General features: G+C 52.0%; 41 non-coding genes across 41 annotated transcripts; 27 read left to right on the top strand and 14 right to left on the bottom strand.

Annotated features, from left to right (window-relative positions):
• Positions 1-250: 250 nt before the first annotated feature.
• Positions 251-323, top strand: Trnav-cac (transfer RNA valine (anticodon CAC)). Its single transcript has one exon. It is a non-coding gene; the product is annotated as a tRNA-Val (tRNA).
• A 158-nt stretch (positions 324-481) lies between these two features.
• Positions 482-554, top strand: Trnav-aac (transfer RNA valine (anticodon AAC)). The gene has a single exon. It is a non-coding gene; the product is annotated as a tRNA-Val (tRNA).
• Positions 555-738: 184 nt separating this feature from the next.
• On the bottom strand, positions 739-810 carry Trnap-agg (transfer RNA proline (anticodon AGG)). The gene has a single exon. It is a non-coding gene; the product is annotated as a tRNA-Pro (tRNA).
• Positions 811-1,298: 488 nt separating this feature from the next.
• On the top strand, positions 1,299-1,371 carry Trnav-cac (transfer RNA valine (anticodon CAC)). Its single transcript has one exon. It is a non-coding gene; the product is annotated as a tRNA-Val (tRNA).
• Positions 1,372-1,529: 158 nt separating this feature from the next.
• Positions 1,530-1,602, top strand: Trnav-aac (transfer RNA valine (anticodon AAC)). The gene has a single exon. It is a non-coding gene; the product is annotated as a tRNA-Val (tRNA).
• Positions 1,603-1,786: 184 nt separating this feature from the next.
• Positions 1,787-1,858, bottom strand: Trnap-agg (transfer RNA proline (anticodon AGG)). Its single transcript has one exon. It is a non-coding gene; the product is annotated as a tRNA-Pro (tRNA).
• A 488-nt stretch (positions 1,859-2,346) lies between these two features.
• On the top strand, positions 2,347-2,419 carry Trnav-cac (transfer RNA valine (anticodon CAC)). The gene has a single exon. It is a non-coding gene; the product is annotated as a tRNA-Val (tRNA).
• Positions 2,420-2,577: 158 nt separating this feature from the next.
• On the top strand, positions 2,578-2,650 carry Trnav-aac (transfer RNA valine (anticodon AAC)). The gene has a single exon. It is a non-coding gene; the product is annotated as a tRNA-Val (tRNA).
• Positions 2,651-2,834: 184 nt separating this feature from the next.
• Trnap-agg (transfer RNA proline (anticodon AGG)) lies at positions 2,835-2,906 on the bottom strand. The gene has a single exon. It is a non-coding gene; the product is annotated as a tRNA-Pro (tRNA).
• A 488-nt stretch (positions 2,907-3,394) lies between these two features.
• On the top strand, positions 3,395-3,467 carry Trnav-cac (transfer RNA valine (anticodon CAC)). The gene has a single exon. It is a non-coding gene; the product is annotated as a tRNA-Val (tRNA).
• Positions 3,468-3,625: 158 nt separating this feature from the next.
• On the top strand, positions 3,626-3,698 carry Trnav-aac (transfer RNA valine (anticodon AAC)). Its single transcript has one exon. It is a non-coding gene; the product is annotated as a tRNA-Val (tRNA).
• Positions 3,699-3,882: 184 nt separating this feature from the next.
• Positions 3,883-3,954, bottom strand: Trnap-agg (transfer RNA proline (anticodon AGG)). Its single transcript has one exon. It is a non-coding gene; the product is annotated as a tRNA-Pro (tRNA).
• Positions 3,955-4,442: 488 nt separating this feature from the next.
• Positions 4,443-4,515, top strand: Trnav-cac (transfer RNA valine (anticodon CAC)). The gene has a single exon. It is a non-coding gene; the product is annotated as a tRNA-Val (tRNA).
• A 158-nt stretch (positions 4,516-4,673) lies between these two features.
• Trnav-aac (transfer RNA valine (anticodon AAC)) lies at positions 4,674-4,746 on the top strand. Its single transcript has one exon. It is a non-coding gene; the product is annotated as a tRNA-Val (tRNA).
• A 184-nt stretch (positions 4,747-4,930) lies between these two features.
• Trnap-agg (transfer RNA proline (anticodon AGG)) lies at positions 4,931-5,002 on the bottom strand. Its single transcript has one exon. It is a non-coding gene; the product is annotated as a tRNA-Pro (tRNA).
• A 488-nt stretch (positions 5,003-5,490) lies between these two features.
• Positions 5,491-5,563, top strand: Trnav-cac (transfer RNA valine (anticodon CAC)). The gene has a single exon. It is a non-coding gene; the product is annotated as a tRNA-Val (tRNA).
• A 158-nt stretch (positions 5,564-5,721) lies between these two features.
• Trnav-aac (transfer RNA valine (anticodon AAC)) lies at positions 5,722-5,794 on the top strand. The gene has a single exon. It is a non-coding gene; the product is annotated as a tRNA-Val (tRNA).
• Positions 5,795-5,978: 184 nt separating this feature from the next.
• Trnap-agg (transfer RNA proline (anticodon AGG)) lies at positions 5,979-6,050 on the bottom strand. The gene has a single exon. It is a non-coding gene; the product is annotated as a tRNA-Pro (tRNA).
• Positions 6,051-6,538: 488 nt separating this feature from the next.
• On the top strand, positions 6,539-6,611 carry Trnav-cac (transfer RNA valine (anticodon CAC)). Its single transcript has one exon. It is a non-coding gene; the product is annotated as a tRNA-Val (tRNA).
• A 158-nt stretch (positions 6,612-6,769) lies between these two features.
• On the top strand, positions 6,770-6,842 carry Trnav-aac (transfer RNA valine (anticodon AAC)). Its single transcript has one exon. It is a non-coding gene; the product is annotated as a tRNA-Val (tRNA).
• Positions 6,843-7,026: 184 nt separating this feature from the next.
• On the bottom strand, positions 7,027-7,098 carry Trnap-agg (transfer RNA proline (anticodon AGG)). Its single transcript has one exon. It is a non-coding gene; the product is annotated as a tRNA-Pro (tRNA).
• Positions 7,099-7,586: 488 nt separating this feature from the next.
• Positions 7,587-7,659, top strand: Trnav-cac (transfer RNA valine (anticodon CAC)). Its single transcript has one exon. It is a non-coding gene; the product is annotated as a tRNA-Val (tRNA).
• A 158-nt stretch (positions 7,660-7,817) lies between these two features.
• On the top strand, positions 7,818-7,890 carry Trnav-aac (transfer RNA valine (anticodon AAC)). Its single transcript has one exon. It is a non-coding gene; the product is annotated as a tRNA-Val (tRNA).
• Positions 7,891-8,074: 184 nt separating this feature from the next.
• On the bottom strand, positions 8,075-8,146 carry Trnap-agg (transfer RNA proline (anticodon AGG)). The gene has a single exon. It is a non-coding gene; the product is annotated as a tRNA-Pro (tRNA).
• Positions 8,147-8,634: 488 nt separating this feature from the next.
• Positions 8,635-8,707, top strand: Trnav-cac (transfer RNA valine (anticodon CAC)). Its single transcript has one exon. It is a non-coding gene; the product is annotated as a tRNA-Val (tRNA).
• Positions 8,708-8,865: 158 nt separating this feature from the next.
• On the top strand, positions 8,866-8,938 carry Trnav-aac (transfer RNA valine (anticodon AAC)). Its single transcript has one exon. It is a non-coding gene; the product is annotated as a tRNA-Val (tRNA).
• Positions 8,939-9,122: 184 nt separating this feature from the next.
• Positions 9,123-9,194, bottom strand: Trnap-agg (transfer RNA proline (anticodon AGG)). Its single transcript has one exon. It is a non-coding gene; the product is annotated as a tRNA-Pro (tRNA).
• A 488-nt stretch (positions 9,195-9,682) lies between these two features.
• On the top strand, positions 9,683-9,755 carry Trnav-cac (transfer RNA valine (anticodon CAC)). The gene has a single exon. It is a non-coding gene; the product is annotated as a tRNA-Val (tRNA).
• Positions 9,756-9,913: 158 nt separating this feature from the next.
• Trnav-aac (transfer RNA valine (anticodon AAC)) lies at positions 9,914-9,986 on the top strand. Its single transcript has one exon. It is a non-coding gene; the product is annotated as a tRNA-Val (tRNA).
• A 184-nt stretch (positions 9,987-10,170) lies between these two features.
• Trnap-agg (transfer RNA proline (anticodon AGG)) lies at positions 10,171-10,242 on the bottom strand. The gene has a single exon. It is a non-coding gene; the product is annotated as a tRNA-Pro (tRNA).
• A 488-nt stretch (positions 10,243-10,730) lies between these two features.
• Positions 10,731-10,803, top strand: Trnav-cac (transfer RNA valine (anticodon CAC)). The gene has a single exon. It is a non-coding gene; the product is annotated as a tRNA-Val (tRNA).
• Positions 10,804-16,720: 5,917 nt separating this feature from the next.
• Trnap-agg (transfer RNA proline (anticodon AGG)) lies at positions 16,721-16,792 on the bottom strand. Its single transcript has one exon. It is a non-coding gene; the product is annotated as a tRNA-Pro (tRNA).
• Positions 16,793-17,280: 488 nt separating this feature from the next.
• Trnav-cac (transfer RNA valine (anticodon CAC)) lies at positions 17,281-17,353 on the top strand. Its single transcript has one exon. It is a non-coding gene; the product is annotated as a tRNA-Val (tRNA).
• A 158-nt stretch (positions 17,354-17,511) lies between these two features.
• On the top strand, positions 17,512-17,584 carry Trnav-aac (transfer RNA valine (anticodon AAC)). Its single transcript has one exon. It is a non-coding gene; the product is annotated as a tRNA-Val (tRNA).
• Positions 17,585-17,768: 184 nt separating this feature from the next.
• Trnap-agg (transfer RNA proline (anticodon AGG)) lies at positions 17,769-17,840 on the bottom strand. The gene has a single exon. It is a non-coding gene; the product is annotated as a tRNA-Pro (tRNA).
• Positions 17,841-18,328: 488 nt separating this feature from the next.
• Trnav-cac (transfer RNA valine (anticodon CAC)) lies at positions 18,329-18,401 on the top strand. Its single transcript has one exon. It is a non-coding gene; the product is annotated as a tRNA-Val (tRNA).
• A 158-nt stretch (positions 18,402-18,559) lies between these two features.
• Trnav-aac (transfer RNA valine (anticodon AAC)) lies at positions 18,560-18,632 on the top strand. Its single transcript has one exon. It is a non-coding gene; the product is annotated as a tRNA-Val (tRNA).
• A 184-nt stretch (positions 18,633-18,816) lies between these two features.
• Positions 18,817-18,888, bottom strand: Trnap-agg (transfer RNA proline (anticodon AGG)). Its single transcript has one exon. It is a non-coding gene; the product is annotated as a tRNA-Pro (tRNA).
• A 488-nt stretch (positions 18,889-19,376) lies between these two features.
• Positions 19,377-19,449, top strand: Trnav-cac (transfer RNA valine (anticodon CAC)). The gene has a single exon. It is a non-coding gene; the product is annotated as a tRNA-Val (tRNA).
• Positions 19,450-19,607: 158 nt separating this feature from the next.
• On the top strand, positions 19,608-19,680 carry Trnav-aac (transfer RNA valine (anticodon AAC)). The gene has a single exon. It is a non-coding gene; the product is annotated as a tRNA-Val (tRNA).
• Positions 19,681-19,864: 184 nt separating this feature from the next.
• Trnap-agg (transfer RNA proline (anticodon AGG)) lies at positions 19,865-19,936 on the bottom strand. Its single transcript has one exon. It is a non-coding gene; the product is annotated as a tRNA-Pro (tRNA).
• Between the last annotated feature and the right edge of the window lie 365 nt (positions 19,937-20,301).

Genomic DNA, 20,301 nt, shown 5'->3' with positions numbered 1-20,301 from the left:
GGGCTCGCACTGCCTGCTGCTAAGGAGGTGATTGTTTTTGCTAATGTGACTTGCAATAACGACTGCGCGAAACGCCGCTATCTCGTTCGGGATGCTACGACAGACACCCTCTCGAGCACCCCGAAGACTTGTTGAGCCCTCGGCAGCGATGGGTTTCAGGCTGTCAAAAGAACTATGGTGTGTGCATGCGCGGGCGAAAGAAAGGCTGAGGCGCCTTCGAGTGTACAAGGATGGAGTGAGCGTGTCCGTCGTTTCCGTAGTGTAGCGGTTATCACATCTGCATCACACGCAGAAGGTCCCCGGTTCGATCCCGGGCGGGAACAGCATTTTCCTGCCTATGTCGCATACTACTCCAGTGAGCCACGTCATGTGTGGATCTGCTGCATGTACCTTCTTCATGCAAGTGCCGCATTTATTGAATTTTTAAGTTACGATGGCAACCTTGTTACAAGTTCTCTGTGAAGCAAGCCTGAAAGCAGTAGTTTCCGTGGTGTAGCGGTTATCACGTCTGCCTAACACGCAGAAGGTCCCCGGTTCGATCCCGGGCGGAAACACTTTTTCATCACTTTAAACCGACAAGCATTTGCTACGATCTGTACCGAAACCTTGGTAATCACCTTCATACGTCGGACCAGAGGGTCAGTTCCTTAGAGCAAATATGAAATTAGCTTTACATTGACGGGCAGCTTTTTGCGCTGACTCAGCCACCGACGTGCGACCAGTTTGCACAAAACGCTAGGGCTCGTCCGGGATTTGAACCCGGGACCTCCTGCACCCTAAGCAGGAATCATACCCCTAGACCAACGAGCCCTGTGACAGCGCGAGCGCCAAATATTCCAGCAAACTGCGTCCCTCGAAGTCGTCCAGGGTGCTCTTTGAGTCTGGTGCGGCTGGCGGGATGGGGGAGGTGCTCTCTGCCGGCAGTGCTGTTCTTCGACAGACTGTGTAGCGACACAATGGGTCATGGGCAGCACCGTTCTCGGAGGTGCCGTGGCCCGCGGTCGGCGGCCTTCCAGGGCTATTGGCATCTTCATGTAAAGCTGCTGCTGGGCTCGCACTGCCTGCTGCTAAGGAGGTGATTGTTTTTGCTAATGTGACTTGCAATAACGACTGCGCGAAACGCCGCTATCTCGTTCGGGATGCTACGACAGACACCCTCTCGAGCACCCCGAAGACTTGTTGAGCCCTCGGCAGCGATGGGTTTCAGGCTGTCAAAAGAACTATGGTGTGTGCATGCGCGGGCGAAAGAAAGGCTGAGGCGCCTTCGAGTGTACAAGGATGGAGTGAGCGTGTCCGTCGTTTCCGTAGTGTAGCGGTTATCACATCTGCTTCACACGCAGAAGGTCCCCGGTTCGATCCCGGGCGGGAACAGCATTTTCCTGCCTATGTCGCATACTACTCCAGTGAGCCACGTCATGTGTGGATCTGCTGCATGTACCTTCTTCATGCAAGTGCCGCATTTATTGAATTTTTAAGTTACGATGGCAACCTTGTTACAAGTTCTCTGTGAAGCAAGCCTGAAAGCAGTAGTTTCCGTGGTGTAGCGGTTATCACGTCTGCCTAACACGCAGAAGGTCCCCGGTTCGATCCCGGGCGGAAACACTTTTTCATCACTTTAAACCGACAAGCATTTGCTACGATCTGTACCGAAACCTTGGTAATCACCTTCATACGTCGGACCAGAGGGTCAGTTCCTTAGAGCAAATATGAAATTAGCTTTACATTGACGGGCAGCTTTTTGCGCTGACTCAGCCACCGACGTGCGACCAGTTTGCACAAAACGCTAGGGCTCGTCCGGGATTTGAACCCGGGACCTCCTGCACCCTAAGCAGGAATCATACCCCTAGACCAACGAGCCCTGTGACAGCGCGAGCGCCAAATATTCCAGCAAACTGCGTCCCTCGAAGTCGTCCAGGGTGCTCTTTGAGTCTGGTGCGGCTGGCGGGATGGGGGAGGTGCTCTCTGCCGGCAGTGCTGTTCTTCGACAGACTGTGTAGCGACACAATGGGTCATGGGCAGCACCCTTCTCGGAGGTGCCGTGGCCCGCGGTCGGCGGCCTTCCAGGGCTATTGGCATCTTCATGTAAAGCTGCTGCTGGGCTCGCACTGCCTGCTGCTAAGGAGGTGATTGTTTTTGCTAATGTGACTTGCAATAACGACTGCGCGAAACGCCGCTATCTCGTTCGGGATGCTACGACAGACACCCTCTCGAGCACCCCGAAGACTTGTTGAGCCCTCGGCAGCGATGGGTTTCAGGCTGTCAAAAGAACTATGGTGTGTGCATGCGCGGGCGAAAGAAAGGCTGAGGCGCCTTCGAGTGTACAAGGATGGAGTGAGCGTGTCCGTCGTTTCCGTAGTGTAGCGGTTATCACATCTGCTTCACACGCAGAAGGTCCCCGGTTCGATCCCGGGCGGGAACAGCATTTTCCTGCCTATGTCGCATACTACTCCAGTGAGCCACGTCATGTGTGGATCTGCTGCATGTACCTTCTTCATGCAAGTGCCGCATTTATTGAATTTTTAAGTTACGATGGCAACCTTGTTACAAGTTCTCTGTGAAGCAAGCCTGAAAGCAGTAGTTTCCGTGGTGTAGCGGTTATCACGTCTGCCTAACACGCAGAAGGTCCCCGGTTCGATCCCGGGCGGAAACACTTTTTCATCACTTTAAACCGACAAGCATTTGCTACGATCTGTACCGAAACCTTGGTAATCACCTTCATACGTCGGACCAGAGGGTCAGTTCCTTAGAGTAAATATGAAATTAGCTTTACATTGACGGGCAGCTTTTTGCGCTGACTCAGCCACCGACGTGCGACCAGTTTGCACAAAACGCTAGGGCTCGTCCGGGATTTGAACCCGGGACCTCCTGCACCCTAAGCAGGAATCATACCCCTAGACCAACGAGCCCTGTGACAGCGCGAGCGCCAAATATTCCAGCAAACTGCGTCCCTCGAAGTCGTCCAGGGTGCTCTTTGAGTCTGGTGCGGCTGGCGGGATGGGGGAGGTGCTCTCTGCCGGCAGTGCTGTTCTTCGACAGACTGTGTAGCGACACAATGGGTCATGGGCAGCACCCTTCTCGGAGGTGCCGTGGCCCGCGGTCGGCGGCCTTCCAGGGCTATTGGCATCTTCATGTAAAGCTGCTGCTGGGCTCGCACTGCCTGCTGCTAAGGAGGTGATTGTTTTTGCTAATGTGACTTGCAATAACGACTGCGCGAAACGCCGCTATCTCGTTCGGGATGCTACGACAGACACCCTCTCGAGCACCCCGAAGACTTGTTGAGCCCTCGGCAGCGATGGGTTTCAGGCTGTCAAAAGAACTATGGTGTGTGCATGCGCGGGCGAAAGAAAGGCTGAGGCGCCTTCGAGTGTACAAGGATGGAGTGAGCGTGTCCGTCGTTTCCGTAGTGTAGCGGTTATCACATCTGCTTCACACGCAGAAGGTCCCCGGTTCGATCCCGGGCGGGAACAGCATTTTCCTGCCTATGTCGCATACTACTCCAGTGAGCCACGTCATGTGTGGATCTGCTGCATGTACCTTCTTCATGCAAGTGCCGCATTTATTGAATTTTTAAGTTACGATGGCAACCTTGTTACAAGTTCTCTGTGAAGCAAGCCTGAAAGCAGTAGTTTCCGTGGTGTAGCGGTTATCACGTCTGCCTAACACGCAGAAGGTCCCCGGTTCGATCCCGGGCGGAAACACTTTTTCATCACTTTAAACCGACAAGCATTTGCTACGATCTGTACCGAAACCTTGGTAATCACCTTCATACGTCGGACCAGAGGGTCAGTTCCTTAGAGCAAATATGAAATTAGCTTTACATTGACGGGCAGCTTTTTGCGCTGACTCAGCCACCGACGTGCGACCAGTTTGCACAAAACGCTAGGGCTCGTCCGGGATTTGAACCCGGGACCTCCTGCACCCTAAGCAGGAATCATACCCCTAGACCAACGAGCCCTGTGACAGCGCGAGCGCCAAATATTCCAGCAAACTGCGTCCCTCGAAGTCGTCCAGGGTGCTCTTTGAGTCTGGTGCGGCTGGCGGGATGGGGGAGGTGCTCTCTGCCGGCAGTGCTGTTCTTCGACAGACTGTGTAGCGACACAATGGGTCATGGGCAGCACCCTTCTCGGAGGTGCCGTGGCCCGCGGTCGGCGGCCTTCCAGGGCTATTGGCATCTTCATGTAAAGCTGCTGCTGGGCTCGCACTGCCTGCTGCTAAGGAGGTGATTGTTTTTGCTAATGTGACTTGCAATAACGACTGCGCGAAACGCCGCTATCTCGTTCGGAATGCTACGACAGACACCCTCTCGAGCACCCCGAAGACTTGTTGAGCCCTCGGCAGCGATGGGTTTCAGGCTGTCAAAAGAACTATGGTGTGTGCATGCGCGGGCGAAAGAAAGGCTGAGGCGCCTTCGAGTGTACAAGGATGGAGTGAGCGTGTCCGTCGTTTCCGTAGTGTAGCGGTTATCACATCTGCTTCACACGCAGAAGGTCCCCGGTTCGATCCCGGGCGGGAACAGCATTTTCCTGCCTATGTCGCATACTACTCCAGTGAGCCACGTCATGTGTGGATCTGCTGCATGTACCTTCTTCATGCAAGTGCCGCATTTATTGAATTTTTAAGTTACGATGGCAACCTTGTTACAAGTTCTCTGTGAAGCAAGCCTGAAAGCAGTAGTTTCCGTGGTGTAGCGGTTATCACGTCTGCCTAACACGCAGAAGGTCCCCGGTTCGATCCCGGGCGGAAACACTTTTTCATCACTTTAAACCGACAAGCATTTGCTACGATCTGTACCGAAACCTTGGTAATCACCTTCATACGTCGGACCAGAGGGTCAGTTCCTTAGAGCAAATATGAAATTAGCTTTACATTGACGGGCAGCTTTTTGCGCTGACTCAGCCACCGACGTGCGACCAGTTTGCACAAAACGCTAGGGCTCGTCCGGGATTTGAACCCGGGACCTCCTGCACCCTAAGCAGGAATCATACCCCTAGACCAACGAGCCCTGTGACAGCGCGAGCGCCAAATATTCCAGCAAACTGCGTCCCTCGAAGTCGTCCAGGGTGCTCTTTGAGTCTGGTGCGGCTGGCGGGATGGGGGAGGTGCTCTCTGCCGGCAGTGCTGTTCTTCGACAGACTGTGTAGCGACACAATGGGTCATGGGCAGCACCCTTCTCGGAGGTGCCGTGGCCCGCGGTCGGCGGCCTTCCAGGGCTATTGGCATCTTCATGTAAAGCTGCTGCTGGGCTCGCACTGCCTGCTGCTAAGGAGGTGATTGTTTTTGCTAATGTGACTTGCAATAACGACTGCGCGAAACGCCGCTATCTCGTTCGGGATGCTACGACAGACACCCTCTCGAGCACCCCGAAGACTTGTTGAGCCCTCGGCAGCGATGGGTTTCAGGCTGTCAAAAGAACTATGGTGTGTGCATGCGCGGGCGAAAGAAAGGCTGAGGCGCCTTCGAGTGTACAAGGATGGAGTGAGCGTGTCCGTCGTTTCCGTAGTGTAGCGGTTATCACATCTGCTTCACACGCAGAAGGTCCCCGGTTCGATCCCGGGCGGGAACAGCATTTTCCTGCCTATGTCGCATACTACTCCAGTGAGCCACGTCATGTGTGGATCTGCTGCATGTACCTTCTTCATGCAAGTGCCGCATTCATTGAATTTTTAAGTTACGATGGCAACCTTGTTACAAGTTCTCTGTGAAGCAAGCCTGAAAGCAGTAGTTTCCGTGGTGTAGCGGTTATCACGTCTGCCTAACACGCAGAAGGTCCCCGGTTCGATCCCGGGCGGAAACACTTTTTCATCACTTTAAACCGACAAGCATTTGCTACGATCTGTACCGAAACCTTGGTAATCACCTTCATACGTCGGACCAGAGGGTCAGTTCCTTAGAGCAAATATGAAATTAGCTTTACATTGACGGGCAGCTTTTTGCGCTGACTCAGCCACCGACGTGCGACCAGTTTGCACAAAACGCTAGGGCTCGTCCGGGATTTGAACCCGGGACCTCCTGCACCCTAAGCAGGAATCATACCCCTAGACCAACGAGCCCTGTGACAGCGCGAGCGCCAAATATTCCAGCAAACTGCGTCCCTCGAAGTCGTCCAGGGTGCTCTTTGAGTCTGGTGCGGCTGGTGGGATGGGGGAGGTGCTCTCTGCCGGCAGTGCTGTTCTTCGACAGACTGTGTAGCGACACAATGGGTCATGGGCAGCACCCTTCTCGGAGGTGCCGTGGCCCGCGGTCGGCGGCCTTCCAGGGCTATTGGCATCTTCATGTAAAGCTGCTGCTGGGCTCGCACTGCCTGCTGCTAAGGAGGTGATTGTTTTTGCTAATGTGACTTGCAATAACGACTGCGCGAAACGCCGCTATCTCGTTCGGGATGCTACGACAGACACCCTCTCGAGCACCCCGAAGACTTGTTGAGCCCTCGGCAGCGATGGGTTTCAGGCTGTCAAAAGAACTATGGTGTGTGCATGCGCGGGCGAAAGAAAGGCTGAGGCGCCTTCGAGTGTACAAGGATGGAGTGAGCGTGTCCGTCGTTTCCGTAGTGTAGCGGTTATCACATCTGCTTCACACGCAGAAGGTCCCCGGTTCGATCCCGGGCGGGAACAGCATTTTCCTGCCTATGTCGCATACTACTCCAGTGAGCCACGTCATGTGTGGATCTGCTGCATGTACCTTCTTCATGCAAGTGCCGCATTCATTGAATTTTTAAGTTACGATGGCAACCTTGTTACAAGTTCTCTGTGAAGCAAGCCTGAAAGCAGTAGTTTCCGTGGTGTAGCGGTTATCACGTCTGCCTAACACGCAGAAGGTCCCCGGTTCGATCCCGGGCGGAAACACTTTTTCATCACTTTAAACCGACAAGCATTTGCTACGATCTGTACCGAAACCTTGGTAATCACCTTCATACGTCGGACCAGAGGGTCAGTTCCTTAGAGCAAATATGAAATTAGCTTTACATTGACGGGCAGCTTTTTGCGCTGACTCAGCCACCGACGTGCGACCAGTTTGCACAAAACGCTAGGGCTCGTCCGGGATTTGAACCCGGGACCTCCTGCACCCTAAGCAGGAATCATACCCCTAGACCAACGAGCCCTGTGACAGCGCGAGCGCCAAATATTCCAGCAAACTGCGTCCCTCGAAGTCGTCCAGGGTGCTCTTTGAGTCTGGTGCGGCTGGCGGGATGGGGGAGGTGCTCTCTGCCGGCAGTGCTGTTCTTCGACAGACTGTGTAGCGACACAATGGGTCATGGGCAGCACCCTTCTCGGAGGTGCCGTGGCCCGCGGTCGGCGGCCTTCCAGGGCTATTGGCATCTTCATGTAAAGCTGCTGCTGGGCTCGCACTGCCTGCTGCTAAGGAGGTGATTGTTTTTGCTAATGTGACTTGCAATAACGACTGCGCGAAACGCCGCTATCTCGTTCGGGATGCTACGACAGACACCCTCTCGAGCACCCCGAAGACTTGTTGAGCCCTCGGCAGCGATGGGTTTCAGGCTGTCAAAAGAACTATGGTGTGTGCATGCGCGGGCGAAAGAAAGGCTGAGGCGCCTTCGAGTGTACAAGGATGGAGTGAGCGTGTCCGTCGTTTCCGTAGTGTAGCGGTTATCACATCTGCTTCACACGCAGAAGGTCCCCGGTTCGATCCCGGGCGGGAACAGCATTTTCCTGCCTATGTCGCATACTACTCCAGTGAGCCACGTCATGTGTGGATCTGCTGCATGTACCTTCTTCATGCAAGTGCCGCATTCATTGAATTTTTAAGTTACGATGGCAACCTTGTTACAAGTTCTCTGTGAAGCAAGCCTGAAAGCAGTAGTTTCCGTGGTGTAGCGGTTATCACGTCTGCCTAACACGCAGAAGGTCCCCGGTTCGATCCCGGGCGGAAACACTTTTTCATCACTTTAAACCGACAAGCATTTGCTACGATCTGTACCGAAACCTTGGTAATCACCTTCATACGTCGGACCAGAGGGTCAGTTCCTTAGAGCAAATATGAAATTAGCTTTACATTGACGGGCAGCTTTTTGCGCTGACTCAGCCACCGACGTGCGACCAGTTTGCACAAAACGCTAGGGCTCGTCCGGGATTTGAACCCGGGACCTCCTGCACCCTAAGCAGGAATCATACCCCTAGACCAACGAGCCCTGTGACAGCGCGAGCGCCAAATATTCCAGCAAACTGCGTCCCTCGAAGTCGTCCAGGGTGCTCTTTGAGTCTGGTGCGGCTGGCGGGATGGGGGAGGTGCTCTCTGCCGGCAGTGCTGTTCTTCGACAGACTGTGTAGCGACACAATGGGTCATGGGCAGCACCCTTCTCGGAGGTGCCGTGGCCCGCGGTCGGCGGCCTTCCAGGGCTATTGGCATCTTCATGTAAAGCTGCTGCTGGGCTCGCACTGCCTGCTGCTAAGGAGGTGATTGTTTTTGCTAATGTGACTTGCAATAACGACTGCGCGAAACGCCGCTATCTCGTTCGGAATGCTACGACAGACACCCTCTCGAGCACCCCGAAGACTTGTTGAGCCCTCGGCAGCGATGGGTTTCAGGCTGTCAAAAGAACTATGGTGTGTGCATGCGCGGGCGAAAGAAAGGCTGAGGCGCCTTCGAGTGTACAAGGATGGAGTGAGCGTGTCCGTCGTTTCCGTAGTGTAGCGGTTATCACATCTGCTTCACACGCAGAAGGTCCCCGGTTCGATCCCGGGCGGGAACAGCATTTTCCTGCCTATGTCGCATACTACTCCAGTGAGCCACGTCATGTGTGGATCTGCTGCATGTACCTTCTTCATGCAAGTGCCGCATTTATTGAATTTTTAAGTTACGATGGCAACCTTGTTACAAGTTCTCTGTGAAGCAAGCCTGAAAGCAGTAGTTTCCGTGGTGTAGCGGTTATCACGTCTGCCTAACACGCAGAAGGTCCCCGGTTCGATCCCGGGCGGAAACACTTTTTCATCACTTTAAACCGACAAGCATTTGCTACGATCTGTACCGAAACCTTGGTAATCACCTTCATACGTCGGACCAGAGGGTCAGTTCCTTAGAGCAAATATGAAATTAGCTTTACATTGACGGGCAGCTTTTTGCGCTGACTCAGCCACCGACGTGCGACCAGTTTGCACAAAACGCTAGGGCTCGTCCGGGATTTGAACCCGGGACCTCCTGCACCCTAAGCAGGAATCATACCCCTAGACCAACGAGCCCTGTGACAGCGCGAGCGCCAAATATTCCAGCAAACTGCGTCCCTCGAAGTCGTCCAGGGTGCTCTTTGAGTCTGGTGCGGCTGGCGGGATGGGGGAGGTGCTCTCTGCCGGCAGTGCTGTTCTTCGACAGACTGTGTAGCGACACAATGGGTCATGGGCAGCACCCTTCTCGGAGGTGCCGTGGCCCGCGGTCGGCGGCCTTCCAGGGCTATTGGCATCTTCATGTAAAGCTGCTGCTGGGCTCGCACTGCCTGCTGCTAAGGAGGTGATTGTTTTTGCTAATGTGACTTGCAATAACGACTGCGCGAAACGCCGCTATCTCGTTCGGGATGCTACGACAGACACCCTCTCGAGCACCCCGAAGACTTGTTGAGCCCTCGGCAGCGATGGGTTTCAGGCTGTCAAAAGAACTATGGTGTGTGCATGCGCGGGCGAAAGAAAGGCTGAGGCGCCTTCGAGTGTACAAGGATGGAGTGAGCGTGTCCGTCGTTTCCGTAGTGTAGCGGTTATCACATCTGCATCACACGCAGAAGGTCCCCGGTTCGATCCCGGGCGGGAACAGCATTTTCCTGCCTATGTCGCATACTACTCCAGTGAGCCACGTCATGTGTGGATCTGCTGCATGTACCTTCTTCATGCAAGTGCCGCATTTATTGAATTTTTAAGTTACGATGGCAACCTTGTTACAAGTTCTCTGTGAAGCAAGCCTGAAAGCAGTAGTTTCCGTGGTGTAGCGGTTATCACGTCTGCCTAACACGCAGAAGGTCCCCGGTTCGATCCCGGGCGGAAACACTTTTTCATCACTTTAAACCGACAAGCATTTGCTACGATCTGTACCGAAACCTTGGTAATCACCTTCATACGTCGGACCAGAGGGTCAGTTCCTTAGAGCAAATATGAAATTAGCTTTACATTGACGGGCAGCTTTTTGCGCTGACTCAGCCACCGACGTGCGACCAGTTTGCACAAAACGCTAGGGCTCGTCCGGGATTTGAACCCGGGACCTCCTGCACCCTAAGCAGGAATCATACCCCTAGACCAACGAGCCCTGTGACAGCGCGAGCGCCAAATATTCCAGCAAACTGCGTCCCTCGAAGTCGTCCAGGGTGCTCTTTGAGTCTGGTGCGGCTGGCGGGATGGGGGAGGTGCTCTCTGCCGGCAGTGCTGTTCTTCGACAGACTGTGTAGCGACACAATGGGTCATGGGCAGCACCCTTCTCGGAGGTGCCGTGGCCCGCGGTCGGCGGCCTTCCAGGGCTATTGGCATCTTCATGTAAAGCTGCTGCTGGGCTCGCACTGCCTGCTGCTAAGGAGGTGATTGTTTTTGCTAATGTGACTTGCAATAACGACTGCGCGAAACGCCGCTATCTCGTTCGGGATGCTACGACAGACACCCTCTCGAGCACCCCGAAGACTTGTTGAGCCCTCGGCAGCGATGGGTTTCAGGCTGTCAAAAGAACTATGGTGTGTGCATGCGCGGGCGAAAGAAAGGCTGAGGCGCCTTCGAGTGTACAAGGATGGAGTGAGCGTGTCCGTCGTTTCCGTAGTGTAGCGGTTATCACATCTGCTTCACACGCAGAAGGTCCCCGGTTCGATCCCGGGCGGGAACAGCATTTTCCTGCCTATGTCGCATACTACTCCAGTGAGCCACGTCATGTGTGGATCTGCTGCATGTACCTTCTTCATGCAAGTGCCGCATTTATTGAATTTTTAAGTTACGATGGCAACCTTGTTACAAGTTCTCTGTGAAGCAAGCCTGAAAGCAGTAGTTTCCGTGGTGTAGCGGTTATCACGTCTGCCTAACACGTTCCGCTTGAGACGCGACAGCGATCGGACGTGCTGTGTATTCGATCCGCCGTTATCTTGGGTTGTGACTATTTACTTTCTGTGTGTGACGTTTCTTTGTCTTCTTTTCTTCGTTGTTTCGTCGCCTTAACGTTTGTTTTGTGTCTTGTGTTGTATAGCGGCTTTTGCCGCATTAGTTAAGTGTTATGGCTTCCCGGTTGTTTCCGCGGAAGTGTACTCTCAGTTTTCAGTTTAACAAGGCCACCAGGAATGTGCAACCAACTTCGTTGGAAATTCACGAATGGATTGTGGATACGATTGGCATTACATCGGACCAGGTACATACGGCGTATTTTGATACAGAACTGTACTGCTTTTTTGTGAAATTGTTGAACCCGGTTTTGCTAGATAGGATTTTACTTAAACATGGTGAGCAAGTGTCGTTCCGTCATAGAGATGGTTCTGTTAGCAGTGTTACTGTTTCAAATGCTGAAATTACGTATACCACAGTTCGGGTTTATACTTTACCCCCTGAAGTTGAAAACAGTTATCTCAAGGACGCTTTGCTTGGTTATGGTACTGTTCGGTCAATTCGAAATGAACGTTGGTCTGCACAACATAAGCTGCAATGTTATAATGGTGTCAGATCGGTTGAAATGCATATTAAGTCGAATATACCGTCCCATCTGGTTGTATGTGGTTATCGTGTTCATCTTACTTATGAGGGGCAAGTTGGTACGTGTTTTCTATGTAATGAGAATGGTCATGTTCGTGCTAATTGCCCTAAGCGGGTGTTTGTGCTTCAAAATGGGCTAGCACAACGCCGCAAATTAACGGTTGCCGATCTTGTGCCAGCAGCTTCCTCCACTGTTTCTTGTCAGCCTCCTGCAGTAGATTCTTCACAACGGGTGACACCCTCCTCTGATGCAGGTTTTCCCCCGTTACCCGCTCGCCCAGATGTATCGGCTGCTCCTACACCGATCCCGTCTGTTTCCAATAACAAACGCCGTCGTGCTAGTGATACCGGTAGCACTGATGATGAAGCTGCTGTTTCGCAGCCGGTTTGCGAATCTGACGAGAGAATTCCGGAATCTCCCATGCCTGTTTCGGATTCTGTTCCCGCTGTGTCTCCTGCTTTGCCTGATGACGTCAAACTTGCTGCCCCACCGTCGGCGCACGAGCCACACCATTCGGTCGAGGTGGTGTTGACATCCCCCCCGACACAGGCATCACAACATGTTGACGACACTTCGGTGCAGCCAGCTGTTTGTCGGAAAATCGCTCCTAGTACTGCGCGCTCCGCTTCAGCGGATTCCAAACCTATCTCTCCACCTCCTACACATCCAATCCCTACACCTTCTGATGCCGGTGCCGATGTTCCTGATGCAGTTTTCCCCTTGTTGGCTCCTTCTTCTGATTCCTCTTGCCCTGCTACTCCTTCGGATGCCTTGGTTGATGTGCCTGATCTCGAACCCCCCACTCCACCTGCTCTTGAAACTGGTGTGCATCAGATACGCCGTCGGGTGAAAGTGCCCCCCAATCTTCACGCGGTGCGGAAAAAACACAAGCATGCAAAGGATGACTCTGATTCCGTTGATTCCGGGCAATCACCCTCTGCCATGTCTGATGTTGATGATGTGGATGTAGTTGCTTCTAATGTGGTATAATTAGGGTTCGTTTTCTCTTTTTTGGTTGATGTTGCAGGCGTACACGTTTATTACCTTAAATATCAATAGCATTCAATCTGCTCTGAAGTTAGCGTCTCTGCAGCAGTTTATTTATGACTCTGCAGCTGATGTTGTTTTCCTGCAGGAAGTCTCCGTTGCACACCTGTTTGTTCCTGGCTTTCGCACTATTATAAATTTTGCGCCTGAGTTTTCCACAGGTACTGCCTTACTAATTCGTGACGGTATCCCCGTTACCGAAATTGAGCTCTTAGACTCGGGAAGGGGTATTGGTTGTCGGTTATTTGACACAACCTTGGTTAATATTTACGCCCCCTCTGGTTCCAGCAAACGGCAGGAAAGGTCTCGTTTTTATAAAGAGGATCTGATTTATCTTTTACGCAAAAATCCTGCGACTTTGATATTGGGGGGTGATTTTAATTGTGTATTACAAGCTAAGGACCAATCCCCTCATTTTAATTATTGTTTCGAGCTACATTCTCTTGTACGTCAACTACGACTACGCGATGCGTGGGAGGTTAAACACCCCACTTTAGTTAAATTTACATTTTTTACTGCCACCTCTAGTAGTCGCCTTGACCGATTGTATATTTCTGATCCCCTTAGTGCTTCTGTTTTAAATGTGGATGTTATTCCAGCCAGTTTTACGGATCATTGTGCCCTTGCGGTTATAATTAATTTGGAGCGTCAGCCTCTTAAACTTTATCGGCCGCTGTGGAAATTGAATGTCTCCTTGCTCGATGACCCTGACATCGAACCTCTAATACAGACGGCGTGGGACATGTGTTTACGTTCTCTGCGATACTATCCGTCAAAGCTTCACTGGTGGATCCACTGTGCGAAGCCACAACTACGTCGCACTTTAATGTCCTCCAGTTATCAAAGAGCGCGAGATCTGAAACTGACTTTTGAGTATTATTATTCGGTGCTTCGCGAACTTTATGGTACTTCTAGAATGACATGTGCCCACCTTTCTGAGATTCGGAAAATTAAAGCCAAGCTCCTTAGTCTTAAACGACTGCAGATGGAAGGATTGAAGCTTAAATCTAAACCACCGTCCATCTTAGCCCATGAAATGACTTCTATGTACCATCTGTTTCGTCACCAAAAGAACCGTCGACGTGTATTGATTGACGGTCTTATGGCAGCTGATGGTCGCCGGCTTACCTTACAGAATCAAATAACCCATGAACTTACCTGCTACTATGAGACCTTATATGATGTGGCTGATTCTGATGCGGTTGATAAAGACGAGATTTTAACTGCTATCCCATCAGTTTTAACAGAGGACCACAATACGGAATTTTTAGCTCCTTTTACTGCAGACGAAATTTCGGCTTTTATTGCTTGTTCCCCATCTCACAAATCTCCTGGTCCGGATGGCCTTCCTAAGGAGTTTTTTGTTCGCTTTTGGACTATTATAGGGCCTGTTTTTACGGATATAGTAAATGAAATTTTGAATGGTGGCTCAATTCCAGCCGATTTCAAGAGAGGTACGGTAGTCCTGATACCGAAAGCTGCTGGTTTGAAGACAGCTAGTGACTTTCGTCCTTTAACCCTTTTAAATTTTGATTATAAGACGGCTGCTAGGGCTGTTAATGCACGTCTATCCCTCTTGCTTACACCTGTGATAACTCCTTGTCAAAGCTGCTTTCCGGGGCGCTCCATCTTGACGCCTCTGGCGGGGTATCGCGATATTGTGTCGATTGTCGCTGTCACCAATATTTCCTGTGCGCTTTTATTTGTTGATTTTAGTAAGGCTTTTGATCGTGTGTCCCATTCGTTTTTAGAGCTTCTGCTGCGCCGACTCGGTTTTAATGAAAAGGCGCTGCTGGTACTTAAGAATATGACGACTGGCATTTCTGCTAAGATTGACATTAATGGCCAGCTGACGAAGGTCATTGATATTAAACGTGGCGTCCCGCAAGGTAGCCCTTTATCCATGACCCTTTATGCTCTCTCCCTTCAACCACTCCTCACACGTCTCAACTCGACACTTCGTGGTCTTACGATCTCTGGGGTTACCCAGACAGCAACAGCTTATGCTGATGATTTGGTTGTTTTGCTTCGTTCCGCCGCAGAAGTGCCGCTGTTGAAAATGGAACTAGATAAATTTTCTGCAGCCTCAGGTTCTCGTATTAACCCCCGTAAAAGCAAACTCCTGAATTTGCGGGGCTTTGAACGTGTGGTTATTCCGTGGGTTATGGCTGTTGAACACCATACACATTTAGGTATCTATCTTGAACGGTGTCCTCTTCGTATGGCTGCAAAAAATTGGCAAGTGGCCATTTCCAAGCTTCAAGGTGTTTTATTCGAACACTCATGGCGTTCGATACCGCTACTGCAAAAAAAGCGTGTATTAGACACTTATGTTTTATGTAAAGTATATTACGTTGCTCAGTTGTTTCCGCTTCCCCGAATGCAGGGTGCAAAAATGGTCCAGCTTATTAACAGATATATTTGGCGAGGGCACATTTTTAAATTACGTTGTGATGTTTTTACGAAGCCGCGTCTTGAGGGCGGCTTGTCGTTCACCGATGTCCGTGTCAAGGCTGCTGCCCTTTATGTTAAGCGAACCCTCCATCTTTTATTTTCTGAGTCCCCGACTGTTACTTCGCGATTACTCCATGTCGTTCGTCCTGCGAGCTTGTCACCGCCTATTAACGTAGGGTCTCTAAATGCGAAGCTACGACATGTTCGGGACTTCTACATTGAGATTAGTTACCTGGATCTCCACTTACAACGTCGTCCTGTTTTTACTACGCGAACACTGCTTGCCAAATGGCACAGGTCTTTTTCTTCCAACCCGATTGTTTTGCAGTATCCCCGTTTTAATTGGCGTAACATATGGACGAATATTAGCTTACCCGTTCATTCAGCAACTGTTGCCTCCCTATGGTATAAGGTGGTTAATCAGCTGATTCCTACGAACGAACGCCTTCATCGTATAGGTTTATGTGTCTCTCCGCTTTGTCAAACGTGTGGTTGTGTTGATACGCTCCCACACCGATTTACCTGCGCTGACCGTCTTCGCATGTGGTACTGGCTGCGCCGACAATTGGCGTTACTCACCAGGAGTTCGGAATCGGCATTTACAACTGATATCCTCTGCTGGCCGGACACGGTTTTTTATCCCCGGACAAAGAACAACACCATTATGTGGCTTCTTGGCCGTTACATTTTTGCAGTGGTTGATGGTGATGGTATTTCCGATTTTATTTCGTTTATTGGTTACATGCTTCATGAGTACTGGACGCAAAAATCTTTCCCACATCTTAAAAGGGACTTTGCGAATATGCTTAGTATTGTTTTCGAAAAGCAGGGGATTGGTTAAGTTTCCACTTCTATTGATCATTCCTGCGCCAGATGCATTAATGGCACCGGTATAGGGGCATACTGATCTCACTTCATGATACGGAAGACATTCTCGCTAGTTCTTAGTTCTTTTGCCTTCCTGCCAAGCTTTTACCTGTTTGGATAGACGACGCATCATAACCCCCGTGTCCACCTATAAGTATCATAAGACTCTGAACCAAGGACAATTACTACGTCTTGGTGCGACTGTGCTTCAGTGCAGGGAGGAGGAGACGTCATGGCCAGGCCTCGGGATTCGACCCCTGCCCAACACGCCTCCACCGAGCTGCCCTGGGTCTAAAAAAAAAAAAAAGGATAGCTCAGTCGGTAGAGCATTAGGCTTTTAACCTAAGGGTCCAGGGTTCGAGTCCCTGTCCGGGCGAAGATTTTAACGTTTCCGTAATGGCTCGTCTCGTCTCGTAGCGATGGTAGCCCTGCCGTAATCAGTGCGCGGAGTTCGTTAAAAAAAAAAAAAAAAAAACACGCAGAAGGTCCCCGGTTCGATCCCGGGCGGAAACACTTTTTCATCACTTTAAACCGACAAGCATTTGCTACGATCTGTACCGAAACCTTGGTAATCACCTTCATACGTCGGACCAGAGGGTCAGTTCCTTAGAGCAAATATGAAATTAGCTTTACATTGACGGGCAGCTTTTTGCGCTGACTCAGCCACCGACGTGCGACCAGTTTGCACAAAACGCTAGGGCTCGTCCGGGATTTGAACCCGGGACCTCCTGCACCCTAAGCAGGAATCATACCCCTAGACCAACGAGCCCTGTGACAGCGCGAGCGCCAAATATTCCAGCAAACTGCGTCCCTCGAAGTCGTCCAGGGTGCTCTTTGAGTCTGGTGCGGCTGGCGGGATGGGGGAGGTGCTCTCTGCCGGCAGTGCTGTTCTTCGACAGACTGTGTAGCGACACAATGGGTCATGGGCAGCACCCTTCTCGGAGGTGCCGTGGCCCGCGGTCGGCGGCCTTCCAGGGCTATTGGCATCTTCATGTAAAGCTGCTGCTGGGCTCGCACTGCCTGCTGCTAAGGAGGTGATTGTTTTTGCTAATGTGACTTGCAATAACGACTGCGCGAAACGCCGCTATCTCGTTCGGGATGCTACGACAGACACCCTCTCGAGCACCCCGAAGACTTGTTGAGCCCTCGGCAGCGATGGGTTTCAGGCTGTCAAAAGAACTATGGTGTGTGCATGCGCGGGCGAAAGAAAGGCTGAGGCGCCTTCGAGTGTACAAGGATGGAGTGAGCGTGTCCGTCGTTTCCGTAGTGTAGCGGTTATCACATCTGCATCACACGCAGAAGGTCCCCGGTTCGATCCCGGGCGGGAACAGCATTTTCCTGCCTATGTCGCATACTACTCCAGTGAGCCACGTCATGTGTGGATCTGCTGCATGTACCTTCTTCATGCAAGTGCCGCATTTATTGAATTTTTAAGTTACGATGGCAACCTTGTTACAAGTTCTCTGTGAAGCAAGCCTGAAAGCAGTAGTTTCCGTGGTGTAGCGGTTATCACGTCTGCCTAACACGCAGAAGGTCCCCGGTTCGATCCCGGGCGGAAACACTTTTTCATCACTTTAAACCGACAAGCATTTGCTACGATCTGTACCGAAACCTTGGTAATCACCTTCATACGTCGGACCAGAGGGTCAGTTCCTTAGAGCAAATATGAAATTAGCTTTACATTGACGGGCAGCTTTTTGCGCTGACTCAGCCACCGACGTGCGACCAGTTTGCACAAAACGCTAGGGCTCGTCCGGGATTTGAACCCGGGACCTCCTGCACCCTAAGCAGGAATCATACCCCTAGACCAACGAGCCCTGTGACAGCGCGAGCGCCAAATATTCCAGCAAACTGCGTCCCTCGAAGTCGTCCAGGGTGCTCTTTGAGTCTGGTGCGGCTGGCGGGATGGGGGAGGTGCTCTCTGCCGGCAGTGCTGTTCTTCGACAGACTGTGTAGCGACACAATGGGTCATGGGCAGCACCCTTCTCGGAGGTGCCGTGGCCCGCGGTCGGCGGCCTTCCAGGGCTATTGGCATCTTCATGTAAAGCTGCTGCTGGGCTCGCACTGCCTGCTGCTAAGGAGGTGATTGTTTTTGCTAATGTGACTTGCAATAACGACTGCGCGAAACGCCGCTATCTCGTTCGGGATGCTACGACAGACACCCTCTCGAGCACCCCGAAGACTTGTTGAGCCCTCGGCAGCGATGGGTTTCAGGCTGTCAAAAGAACTATGGTGTGTGCATGCGCGGGCGAAAGAAAGGCTGAGGCGCCTTCGAGTGTACAAGGATGGAGTGAGCGTGTCCGTCGTTTCCGTAGTGTAGCGGTTATCACATCTGCTTCACACGCAGAAGGTCCCCGGTTCGATCCCGGGCGGGAACAGCATTTTCCTGCCTATGTCGCATACTACTCCAGTGAGCCACGTCATGTGTGGATCTGCTGCATGTACCTTCTTCATGCAAGTGCCGCATTTATTGAATTTTTAAGTTACGATGGCAACCTTGTTACAAGTTCTCTGTGAAGCAAGCCTGAAAGCAGTAGTTTCCGTGGTGTAGCGGTTATCACGTCTGCCTAACACGCAGAAGGTCCCCGGTTCGATCCCGGGCGGAAACACTTTTTCATCACTTTAAACCGACAAGCATTTGCTACGATCTGTACCGAAACCTTGGTAATCACCTTCATACGTCGGACCAGAGGGTCAGTTCCTTAGAGCAAATATGAAATTAGCTTTACATTGACGGGCAGCTTTTTGCGCTGACTCAGCCACCGACGTGCGACCAGTTTGCACAAAACGCTAGGGCTCGTCCGGGATTTGAACCCGGGACCTCCTGCACCCTAAGCAGGAATCATACCCCTAGACCAACGAGCCCTGTGACAGCGCGAGCGCCAAATATTCCAGCAAACTGCGTCCCTCGAAGTCGTCCAGGGTGCTCTTTGAGTCTGGTGCGGCTGGCGGGATGGGGGAGGTGCTCTCTGCCGGCAGTGCTGTTCTTCGACAGACTGTGTAGCGACACAATGGGTCATGGGCAGCACCCTTCTCGGAGGTGCCGTGGCCCGCGGTCGGCGGCCTTCCAGGGCTATTGGCATCTTCATGTAAAGCTGCTGCTGGGCTCGCACTGCCTGCTGCTAAGGAGGTGATTGTTTTTGCTAATGTGACTTGCAATAACGACTGCGCGAAACGCCGCTATCTCGTTCGGGATGCTACGACAGACACCCTCTCGAGCACCCCGAAGACTTGTTGAGCCCTCGGCAGCGATGGGTTTCAGGCTGTCAAAAGAACTATGGTGTGTGCATGCGCGGGCGAAAGAAAGGCTGAGGCGCCTTCGAGTGTACAAGGATGGAGTGAGCGTGTCCGTCGTTTCCGTAGTGTAGCGGTTATCACATCTGCTTCACACGCAGAAGGTCCCCGGTTCGATCCCGGGCGGGAACAGCATTTTCCTGCCTATGTCGCATACTACTCCAGTGAGCCACGTCATGTGTGGATCTGCTGCATGTACCTTCTTCATGCAAGTGCCGCATTTATTGAATTTTTAAGTTACGATGGCAACCTTGTTACAAGTTCTCTGTGAAGCAAGCCTGAAAGCAGTAGTTTCCGTGGTGTAGCGGTTATCACGTCTGCCTAACACGCAGAAGGTCCCCGGTTCGATCCCGGGCGGAAACACTTTTTCATCACTTTAAACCGACAAGCATTTGCTACGATCTGTACCGAAACCTTGGTAATCACCTTCATACGTCGGACCAGAGGGTCAGTTCCTTAGAGCAAATATGAAATTAGCTTTACATTGACGGGCAGCTTTTTGCGCTGACTCAGCCACCGACGTGCGACCAGTTTGCACAAAACGCTAGGGCTCGTCCGGGATTTGAACCCGGGACCTCCTGCACCCTAAGCAGGAATCATACCCCTAGACCAACGAGCCCTGTGACAGCGCGAGCGCCAAATATTCCAGCAAACTGCGTCCCTCGAAGTCGTCCAGGGTGCTCTTTGAGTCTGGTGCGGCTGGCGGGATGGGGGAGGTGCTCTCTGCCGGCAGTGCTGTTCTTCGACAGACTGTGTAGCGACACAATGGGTCATGGGCAGCACCCTTCTCGGAGGTGCCGTGGCCCGCGGTCGGCGGCCTTCCAGGGCTATTGGCATCTTCATGTAAAGCTGCTGCTGGGCTCGCACTGCCTGCTGCTAAGGAGGTGATTGTTTTTGCTAATGTGACTTGCAATAACGACTGCGCGAAACGCCGCTATCTCGTTCGGGATGCTACGACAGACACCCTCTCGAGCACCCCGAAGA

The sequence above is a fragment of the Schistocerca nitens genome, chromosome 2 (genome assembly GCF_023898315.1).
Source record: "Schistocerca nitens isolate TAMUIC-IGC-003100 chromosome 2, iqSchNite1.1, whole genome shotgun sequence".
Taxonomy (NCBI): Eukaryota; Metazoa; Arthropoda; class Insecta; order Orthoptera; family Acrididae; genus Schistocerca; species Schistocerca nitens.
Note: the sequence above shows the minus strand (reverse complement) of the source record. Positions and strands in the feature narration are given on the sequence as shown.